Here is an 11,056-nt window from a genome sequence, read left to right on the forward strand (position 1 = left end):
AAAGACAACAGGCCAAATGTGGCCCATGAACTACTGTTTGCACTTGTCTGGTCTATAAGACTGAATGTCAAACACTGAGGTGGGACCGACGAGAAGCCTAATGGACACAGGGTCTTTCTTTCTGTTTATTTAATGAGAAGGCATGTGATATCCTTAATGAAGTCTGCACAATTATTTATTGAAAGAACGCTATACCTCAGTGGGATCTTACCATTGCTGTAACTTCAGGAATATACAAATACCAGAAAACGGAGAAAGAAGGAACACATAGACATCTGATCCCCGCAGTTCTTTGTTTTTCTTTCCAAATGAACCAGAAATGCAGGAGAAACTGGCAGATAACAGCTTTCTTTTGTTCAAATGGCCTCATCTAATTTATTTTAGCCTCAAGAAAGAGTATTTCTAGGTGTCCTAAGTACCCAACACATTAAAGAACTGTTCTTAGTCTGATTGTGCTTTATTGATTGTTAATTTAGAATTGGTAACCTGAGCTGAATATTTTCACATGGAACTTTCTTGAAAAATGTCACATTTTTAATTTACAAGATTTATTCATGTGTAATTTTCATGATATAGTCGTCATTGGGGTAATACTGAGCAGATCGTTATCCATACATCCATTGCTATACTCAACATCGTATGTTAGGCTTTGTTTTTTCTTCATAAACTTATTTTAGAATACTTTTATATTTACAAAATGTAACAAAGATAATACAGAGAGTTCCCACATAATTGTCATCCAGGTTCCCCAGCATTAACATCGCACATTACTGTGGTATGGCTGCCAAACTAAGGAACCGACGTTGGTACGATACATCAGCTAAACTCTAGGCTTCTTTCAGACTGCGCCCGTGCTAGACTTTTGATAATGAAATCAGAGTAAATTATTACAACTCCGCTACCATTTTATAATAAGAGATTAATAATTAGTCTTTTGTTAAAATAAAAGTATGTTATATAATCACAGGATATATATCTTTTTAACTATTCTTTCCTCTTAATCATTTTAATTCATAAGAAGCCCCGTCAATACTATTTTCTTATTAAAGAGTTCCACATGGGATCCTTTAGCTAGATATTTGACACTGTTCAATATGTAACATGGAATAGAAAATAAAAAGGGCAACCGTTTTGTTTTAAAAAGCCAACCAAGACCAAAACCAATCTGTGACTTCTATTAACATCAGCTGTTTTACTTCTATTAAATCAGTAGCCGCCACAGGGCAACCATATTTGGGAAATAACAAAATTAAAAAGGAAACTATCTTGCTTTAAGCTAGTTCCTTTTCTTTAAACTTACCTTTTCCAATAATAAACACATACTGCTTATTAAGGATCCTCTTATATGCTAGTTAATTTTTTGCATTGTGTTGATTTAAGCAATAAAAAAGCCCCACCACGCACTCAAGGACTCCGGGAGCTTCCTTCCCTGTTCCTTATCCGACCCGTCAGCACCAGATACTGCTCTTTTTCTCTCCCAGTCTCAAGGTCCACTTCACCTCAGCTCCGGCTTCCTTCTCAGCATAACTGAGACTGTACCTCAACAGCAAGGAACTTCTGAAGGCAACACTCACCTCTCATTCAAGCAATACAGGCAGTTAGAGTTAGTTGAACAAACTTTTCCCTTTGCCCTTTCGACACGAAAAGGGTTAGATGCAGTCTTTTCCAGGCTCTGTGAAGACTTGAGACCAGAAATCAATGTGTACTGTGTGTATTTAACCTGTTAATGGGGTGTGTAATCGTCAACTTTTAAATTATCTGTGGGGATGGGGGAGGGGGGGATAGTGACATCCCACAATTTTATAACTGAGAAAGATGACATATTTTTTAAATGTTTATTTATTTTTGAGAGATAAGAGCGCAAGCAGGGGAGGGGCAGAGAGAGGGGAACAGAGGATCCGAACCTGGCTCAGCGCTGTCAGCGCAAAGCCCAATGAGGGGCTTGAACTCGCTATCTGAGCCAAAGCCGGATGGTCAGCCGACTGAGCCACCCAGGCGCCCCAGAAAGACGATCTTTAGTCTGCGTTAATCTCCACCAAATCTGTCCCCTGCATGCCTTCCTGGGAATAGCTTCAGGGTATAGTTTACAGTAAACATGCAAAGGCCAGAAGATCTGCAACTGGGAAGATCAAAAGGAAGGAGCAGGAAGTAGTTCAGGAAGCAGACATTCTCATGGGCTCTCCTACACCAAGCAATTTCTCTCCATCTTCTGATGACTGACAGGCCTTTAACGAGGGACACAACGTTCTAGTTCTTAATTCAAGATAAAGGACAGAGCTGGAGCCGTTTTAGAACAACCACATTCAAGGGCCAAGCAGAAAGGGGAGCTGTTGGGGGGTTCTGAGCAGGGACACTGAAAAACTCAGGAGGAGGAGGGAGCAACAGAAGGAGCAAAAGGGTCATGAATACTTTCAACTTGTTGAATCTAGATAGTGGGCACACAGACTTTCATAGTATTGTTCTGTCGATCTGCACAGATATCCGAAATTTTTCAAAATAAAAAGGATGTGAGAAATCTGCATATATGTTTGAAGTTTTTCTTTTAAAAATATTGGGGGTGGGGCGCCTGGGTGGCTCAGTGGATTAAGCTTCCGACTTCGGCTCAGGTCATGATCTTGCGGTTTGTGAGTTCGAGCCCCACGTCGGGCTCTGTGCTGACAACTTGGAGCCTGGATCCTGCTTCAGATTCTGTGTCTCCCTCTCTCTCTCTGCCCCTCCCCTGCTTGTGCTCTGTCTCTGAAAAATGAATAAATGTAAAAAAAAATATATATATCGGGGGATATCCAAATATGATGTGAACATAAAATCACAATGGAAAAGTTATGGTTAAGAGCACCTGCCTGGCTCAGTGAGTGTGCGACTCTTGATCTTGGGGTCGTGAGTTCAAGCCCTACATTGGGTGCAGAGCCTACTTAAATAAATAAATGAAATTGAAAAGTTATGCTTAAATGTTCGTTGTCATACCTAAGGGAATGTAGATCATAGAGAGGTACGGCCCAACTGAAACTGTTCCACTTGAATTTTTTTTCCCCCCAGTTACTTTGGTGCTTATTTAAGCCAAGAGAAAAAGGTCATACTGTTTTCATGCAACATATACTTGGTTCTTTAAATAACAACCATGACAAACAGTAGAAGGAATTAGAGAATGCTGCGCTTGTAATCCATTCAAAACACCAACATTTGGGTTGTACGTAATTAAAGAATATGTAAGATGTTTTTTGAATACCGTAGCAGCCGGTATGTAGAGACAGGCCTTCAGCGACGCAGGAATGCAGATTAGGAAAGACAAAAAAATCACGCAGGAACTTGTCAATGTTATACAACTTCTAGACAGTACTTTGACTTAAATCCAAGACTCTCCCCTATTTGTGGTGAGCAACTGCATGTAACATTAAATGCCGTTTCCCCCTGGATTTTACCCGGGAAGAGCCCAATTTTTTTTTTTAGCCTTGCGAATCATTTACCGAAAAGAAGGCAGCTTTGCCACTTTTACGTGTATGCTACCAATGTCAGTATTTCTTGGGATTGCAGGAAGATTCACGTTCTTTACAGCTGATACAGTACAGGTTGGAGCTCCAGCGAAGCCCGCCTCGTCAGGGTTGTCTTCGGGTGTTTTTGTGCATCAACGAAGGGAACAATCTCATTCATGTTGGTCTCCAATACCGTTCCCCGCATCCCTGTTTCTGCAAGCATACCATCGACCTTGTTTACAGGGAGAATGAAATCCGGTTCAGACACTTTCAAAAATACTTGTCTAATGTCTCCAAGAATACCAAATTACATTTCAAATGCCAACTTCACTCTCCGAAGAATCCACATGGAAGACAAAACAGAAGGCTGTGTGTCACGTCCATACGTCAGTTTGTAATGATCCTCCTTCTAGGAAACTGCAAACATTTTCATCTTCCTTGCGTGGCAACCGGAAAATCTCCCTGATGGTTTGCTGTTGTGGGTCTTCACGGCAGGGCAGGCCGAGCGTGCACAGCCACTGCTTCCTGTGCTTGAGGACGAGGAGCGCCTGCTCGTGGCTGGGCTGGGCAGGAGTGACCTGGCGGGTGCTGGGGGCCAGGCTGGGGCAGGCGAGAGGGCCTCGCCGGTGCATCTTGCTAGTCACCCTCTCCCTACTTGTATTTTTTAGTTGTCTTTTTGTTCGTTGTTGCCATTGTTTTTTTTGTTTTGTTTTTTTTTATCTTGAACTTTTCAAGTAAACACAACAGTGGAGGTAATGAACGGGCACAGAAAAGAATATGTGTGTGGTGAAATACCACCTACTCATCATCCACTTTCAACAATTACCAACATCTCCCAGGCTTGTTCCATGTATTCCCCTCACTCTGTTTTTTCTTCTTCTGAAGTATTTCATTTTATTTTATGTTTATTTTTTATTTTTGAGAGAGAGAGCCCGCACGCACACACAAGTGGGTAAGGGCAGACAGAGAAGGAGACAGAGGATCCGAAGCAGGCTCTGTGCTGATAGGAGAGAACATTCTTCCGGAACATTTTAAAGTAAATCTAGAGAGACATTTTTGTAACGTGCCAACAGTCATCATCACACCTAACAAAATTTATGGTGGTTCCTTAATAGCCTGTATTTTGGAGTATGAAGTTTCCAATAATTCTTAATATAATTTTGGTTGAATTTTCTTATTTTATTTATTTTAGAGGGAAAATGCACATGCTCGTGGGGGAGGGGCAGTGAGAGAGAGAGTCCCAAGCGGGCTTATGTGGGGCTTGATCCCATAAACCGTGAGATCATGACCTGAGCCAAAATTAAGAGTTGGATGCTTGGGGCGCCTGGGTGGCTCAGTCAGTTAAGCTTCTGACTTTGGCTCAGGTCATGATCTCACAGCTCATGGGCTAGAGCCCCATGTCGGGCTCTGTGCTGACAGCTCAGAGCCTGGAGCCTGCTTTGGATTCTGTCTCCCTCTCTCTCTGCCACTCCACTGCTTGCTCACTCTCTCTCTCTCTCAAATATAAATAAACGTTAAAAAAAAATTTTTTTTAACGTTTAATTTTTGAGACAGAGAGAGACAGAGCATGAACGGGGGAGGGTCAGAGAGAGAGGGAGACACAGAATCTGAAACAGGCTCCAGGCTCTGAGCTGTCAGCACAGAGCCTGACGTGGGGCTCAAACTCACGGACCGCGAGATCATGACCTAAGCCGAAGTTGGACGCTTAACCAACTGAGCCACCCAGGCGCCCCAACATTAAAAAAAATTTTATTAAAAAAAAAAAAGAGTCGGATGCTTCACCGACTGAGCCATCCAGGTGCCCCTAAATTTTTTTTTAATTTTTTAACATTTATTCATTTTTGAGAGTGAGAGAGACAGAGCATGAGCAAGGGAGGGGCAGAGAGAGAGGGAGACACAGAATTGGAAACAGGCTCCAGGCTCTGAGCTGTCTGCACAGAGCCGGACTCGGGGCTCAAACTCCTGGAGTGTGAGATCATGACCTGAGCCGAAGTCGGACGCTCAATCGACTGAGCCACCTAGGCGCCCCTCCCCTAAATTTTTTTATACTCTTAATTGGCCTTGTAAAGATTGAACTAATACAATACTGAAGAAATAAATATCTACATTTGCTATGGACTGAATGTTTGCATCCTGCCCCCCCCCATTCATATGTTGACACATACCCCCAAAGTGATGTTATGTGGAGGTGAGACCTTTGGGAGGTGACTAGGTTATGAGGTAGAGCCCTTATGAATGGCATTAGCGCCCTTATAAAAAAAAGGACCCCAGACAACCTGGCTGGCTCAGCTGGTAGAGCATGTGACTCTCAGGGTCATGAGTTGGAGCCCTGCATTGGGCGTAGAACTTACTTTTGAAAAATATATGTGTACTTTTTTTGGTAAAGTTTATTTAAGTAATCTCTACACCCAACATGGGACCTGAACTCATGACCCTGAGATCAAGAGTCACATGATCTTCTGACTGAGCCAACCAGGCACCCCAGCTTATTGAAAAACAAAACAAAACAAAAAGCCACAGGTGGTTCAGTCCGTCAAGCATCAGACTCTTGATCTCGGCTCAGGTCATCTTGAGGTTTGTGAGTTCAAGCCCCACACTGGGCTCTGTGTGCTGACAGTGTGGAGCCTGCTTGGGATTCTCTCTCCCTTCTCTCTCTCTCTCTCTCTCTCTCTCTCTCTCTCTCTGCCTCTATCCCACTCGTGCTGTCAAAATAAGTGAATAAACTTGAAAAAAAAAAAAAGCCACAAAGGGCCCCAGAGAGCTCCCTTGCCCCTTCCAATCATGAGAGGACGCGCATGAATTAAGAAGCAGATTCTCACCAGAGGCCGACTCTGCCTGCCCCTCGATCTTGGGCTTCCCACACAGCAGTCTCTGAGAAATCCATTTCTACTCTTTATAAGCTCCCCACCCTATTTTGCTACAGCAGTCTGAAGTATAGTAAGACAACACTTATGCAAAGGCCTTTAAGAAATTGAAATTCAGGGGTGCCTGGCTGGCTCGGTTGGTGGAGCGTGTGACTCCTGATCTCAGGTCCTGAGTTCAAGCCCCACGTTGGGTGTAGACATTACTTAAAAAAATAAAATCTTAAAAAAAAAAAAAAAAAAAAAAAACAAAGAAAGAAAAGAAAAGAAAGAAGGGCACTTGCGTGGCTCCGTCAGTTAAGCATCTGACTTTGGCTCAGGTCATGATCTCAGGGTTCATGAGTTCAAGCCCTGTGTCGGGCTCTGTGCTGACAGCTCAGAGCCTGGAGCCTGCTTTGGATTCTGTGTCTCCCTCTCTCTCTCTCTGCCCCTCCCCTGCTCATGCTCTGTCTCTGTCTCTCAAAAATGAATAAATGATAAAAAAATTTTTAAAAAAAGAAAGAAATTGAAGTTCAACAGTAAACATTGTCTGTAATAAAAGATGAATGACAGCACTGGTGCTCAGAAAAAATAAACAAGTTAGGGGACAATTTTAGGGAAAATCCCAAAAAATATTTGACACGAGAGTATTGCCAAAACAAGTATTGTCAAACAAGTATTCTCCTAGCTTATCGGCAGGCATGTAAATTGGTTGGTGTGCCAGCCAGATGGCATGCTAACAGGGTTTACTGAAGGAAGTCTGATAAGAGGATTATTTATAGACGTGCCCAGGGCTGAGGAGGCCTACAAGGGTTGGTGAAGCGTCCAGGGACAAGCCGCCACAGGAAGTGGCAACCACCAGGCACAGCCAGCAGGGGGAGGGGGCTCTCACTGAACCGTGGAGGGAGTGGATACGGAGGAGGGTGGAGCCACCCAAGTGGCTTCTGGAAAAGGGGTGTAGCCACAGCCACCCAGAGGCCCAGGGCTCCTACCTCCCACCCCGTCTTGCTGCCTGTATTTCTCACAGGGAAGCTGACTGGGAGTTGGTGGGTAGAGATGTGATCTGATACGGTTTTACAGAGGCCAGCCCCCAAGGGCACAAGGGTGCAGGAAGGTAGTGTCTGGTCACCCAGGGGGCAAACATGACTACCCGATGCGGAGACAAGTTAACACTGGCTACCCGCTTTAGATGTACACCTTAGGATCTTGCAATCTGACCCCTAAGAATTCACCCTACAGAAAAACTCAAATGTAAATAAAGTTGGAAAATAAAAAATAGGAGTATTTTGTATTTGTTGAGAGCTTACTTGTTAGGTATGAGGGACCAAGCAAGGCATTTTACATTTAATCCTCACAAGAACCCCTCTGAGTTCTGCACGATTAGTACTGACATTTTACACTTTAGGAAATTAAAGCGGAGTAATGCTAAGCCGGGACCACAGAGTTAGCAAGTGACAATACTGGGGCCCAAACACAGTCACTTTGACTCCAGTGTTGGAGTTCTAAGGAAATCCATGGCAGCATCGTCCGTAAAAACAAAAGACCGAATACAACCTAAATGACAGACAAGGCAAATACATTATGGTACGTCTAGACAATGAAATACTACACAGCTTAAAAAAGAATGGAGTAGGGCGCCTGGGTGGCTCAGTGGGGTAAGCGTCCGACTTCAGCTCAGGTCATGATCTTATGGTTTGTGAGTTCGAGCCCCCACATCGGGCTCTGCACTGACAGTGCAGAGCCTGCTTGGGATTCTCTAATTGCCTCTCTCTCTCTGTCCCTCCCCCAAACCAGTCAAAAATAAATAAATATTTTTTAAAAATGTGTTTCTTTACTAAAAAAAATTTTTTTAAATGTTTTTATTATTTATTTTTGAGACAGAGAGAGACAGAGCATGAGCAGGGAAGGGGCAGAGTGAGAGGGAGACACAGAATCTGAAGCAGGCTCCAGGCTCTGAGCTGTCAGCACAGAGCCCGACGCGGGGCTTGAACTCACGGACTGTGAGATCATGACCTGACCTGAAGTTGCACGCTTAACCAACTGAGCCACCCAGGTGCCCCAAAAAATGTGTTTCTTTAAAAAAAAAAAAAAAAAAAGAATGGAGTAGATCTACATGTGCTTATATGGAAAGATCTCCAAGATACACAGTCTGTGGCGGGGAAAAAACCAAAGTACAGAACATTGTGCCCATTTGTACAGAAAAATGAAAGGTCCTGTTTTAATATTTTAATACATGTATACTTTTCAATAAACATATGTGATAAAAAGTCATACATATACATATGCCAACATACACAAAATGCCCAGAACTGAACAAGAACAGGTAACATTTATAGAGCACTGATCTAAATGTTTTATAAGTACGATCTCTGGATGTTCAAAAGAACTCTATTAAGTGAGTAGTACTAACACTCTCATTTTTTAATATAATTCTTTTTTAAGATCTTATTTTTAAGTAATCTTTGGATCCAATGTGGAACTTGAAATCACAATCCTGAGCTCAAGAGTTGCGTGCACCACTGACTCAGCCAGCCAAGCGCCCCAACAAAAATCCTTTTTTTTTTTTTTAACTTATTGAGAGAGAGCATGTGAGCATGGGGGGGGGGGGGGCGGGCGGTGCAGAGGGAGAGAGAGGGACAGAATCCCAAGCAGGCTCCATGCTCAGTACCGAACCCGACGGGGGGCTTGATCTTGTGACCCGGGATCACGACCTAAGCCAAAATCAAGGCTAATGCTTAACCAACTGAGCCACCCAGGCGCCCCCAAAAATCTTGGGTTTTTTTTTGTTTTTTTTTAAAGCTAAAAATTCTCTTCACGTGTATTCTAGTTAAAAATGTCAACCTGCCGGTTTGGAATTGAGATTCCAGCCTACATAGACATGAACCTGTAGCGAAGGCACTATGTCTCCCTTCTAGTTTTCGGATAATCTTTAAACCTGGTAAGTACACCTTCTGTGCCAACATGTAGGTTACTGACAAAGCTCCTCAACGGGGCAGCGACGGACAGACCCTATGAGACACCCCCTGGACAAGCGGACTCTGACACATTAATTCATCCGCACGGCATGTACGGTTTAGGCTGTGGATTCACCTGTCACCATTTCTTCCTCTTGTCCCCAAGGACAACACGCTAGGTCTTGTTCATCATCTTGCTGGAATTACTGCTTTTATTCCATTGATTTACTGTTATAACTGTACTCCCATCCCCACCCCCTTTTGTTAAGAGAGTCTGGATTGAAAGGACTTGTTTATTAAAAAAAAAAAAAATTTTTTTTTTTTTTAATTTTTTTTTTCAACGTTTATTTATTTTTGGGACAGAGAGAGAGACAGAGCATGAACGGGGGAGGGCCAGAGAGAGAGGGAGACACAGAATGGGAAACAGGCTCCAGGCTCTGAGCCATCAGCCCAGAGCCCGACGCGGGGCTCGAACTCACGGACCGCGAGATCGTGACCTGGCTGAAGTCGGACGCTTAACCGACTGCGCCACCCAGGCGCCCCAAAAAAAATTTTTTTTAACATTTATTTATTTTTGAGACAGAGACAGAGCATGAACGGGGGAGGGCCAGAGAGAGAGGGAAACACCGAATCCGAAGCAGGCTCCAGGCTCCGAGCTGTCAGCACAGAGCCCGATGCGGGGCTCGAACTCACCGACCACAAGATCACGACCTGAGCCGAAGTTGGACGCTTAACCGACTGAGCCACCCAGGCGCCCCTGAAAGGACTTGTTTAGACAACACGTGTGGGCTTCTATTGCTATCTCATTCTTACACTCGACTCTCTAGTGCTGTTTGCTCACAATTTTACCAACAATTTAAATTTCAAATTTACTAGTCCCGATTTTGAGGATTAAACTTTCTTTTTATTTTTTCCCCCCAAAATTTGATTTTTTTTTCTTTGCCCAGTTGTTTGGTTTCTCCTGTGTCCTATGATTACTCAAAGACTAATTACAAAGACTCAGAGCACATGTGCAATTTCCTACATTATCCTATTTTGTACATTTCTAGACACTTGGATTCATTTTAAACACCTGCATTATTACCTGACTCTCTCAGACACTCTTCTTCCCTTTGTTAAAACTTCTCGGATGACCATAACCATCGCTTTACGAAGGAGGTGAAGAAAAATAATCGGCTGTTTTCCTTGCTTTTTGGGATCTCTTGGCATTTATGCCATCAAATTCCATCAAAGCAGCAGAGAATACTGCTCTCCTGTTTCTTTTTAAATCCAAATATACTTTTAAAAGCCCCTTTCCTCTCATCGGTGAGGGGTGCCGGGGGAGCTGGAGAAAGTCTGCCTTTAGTCCCCTCCATCCAGTTGCCTTCTTAGAAGAACATCTGGGACAGGGACTGGGGTGTCTGCTTGTGGGAGAGGTCACTACAGGGCACTCTTCTACTTCTCCTGGCTTATCTGCTGCCCTCTAGGCAGGCCAGACATTTGCTGTTTTTCTCTTCTCCATTCACACTTTAAACCCTCCGGCATTCTCAGTTCCTGCTTGGCAGAAAGATCTGGGTGCTGGGCCTCAGTTGTGTCCTACAGCCCAGTGCACCAGACAGCCACAAAGGAACCCACCGCAAAATGAAGGGGAACCTGCTAGCGCGTCCCATACACTGTATTTGACGTCTCCCTTTGAGAACCTTAAAGGAAGCAGGTTAGACAGGGAGGGTTCAACAGTCCTGCGTCCTCCGGCAAGAACTGTCTCATGAGTGTGCACCTACCTGAATGGTTTGCTCAGAGCAGCCCTGAGCTT

The 11,056-nt window shown here is 43.8% G+C and overlaps 1 pseudogene; it reads right to left on the reverse strand.

Annotated features, from left to right (window-relative positions):
- Positions 1-3,269: 3,269 nt before the first annotated feature.
- LOC124529010 (AP-3 complex subunit sigma-1-like) lies at positions 3,270-4,371 on the reverse strand (annotated as a pseudogene).
- Positions 4,372-11,056: the final 6,685 nt, after the last annotated feature.

The sequence above is a fragment of the Lynx rufus genome, unplaced genomic scaffold (assembly GCF_022079265.1).
Source record: "Lynx rufus isolate CCGP_SWC_20201006 ecotype Redwood Valley unplaced genomic scaffold, mLynRuf1.p SCAF_6, whole genome shotgun sequence".
NCBI lineage: Eukaryota > Metazoa > Chordata > Mammalia > Carnivora > Felidae > Lynx > Lynx rufus.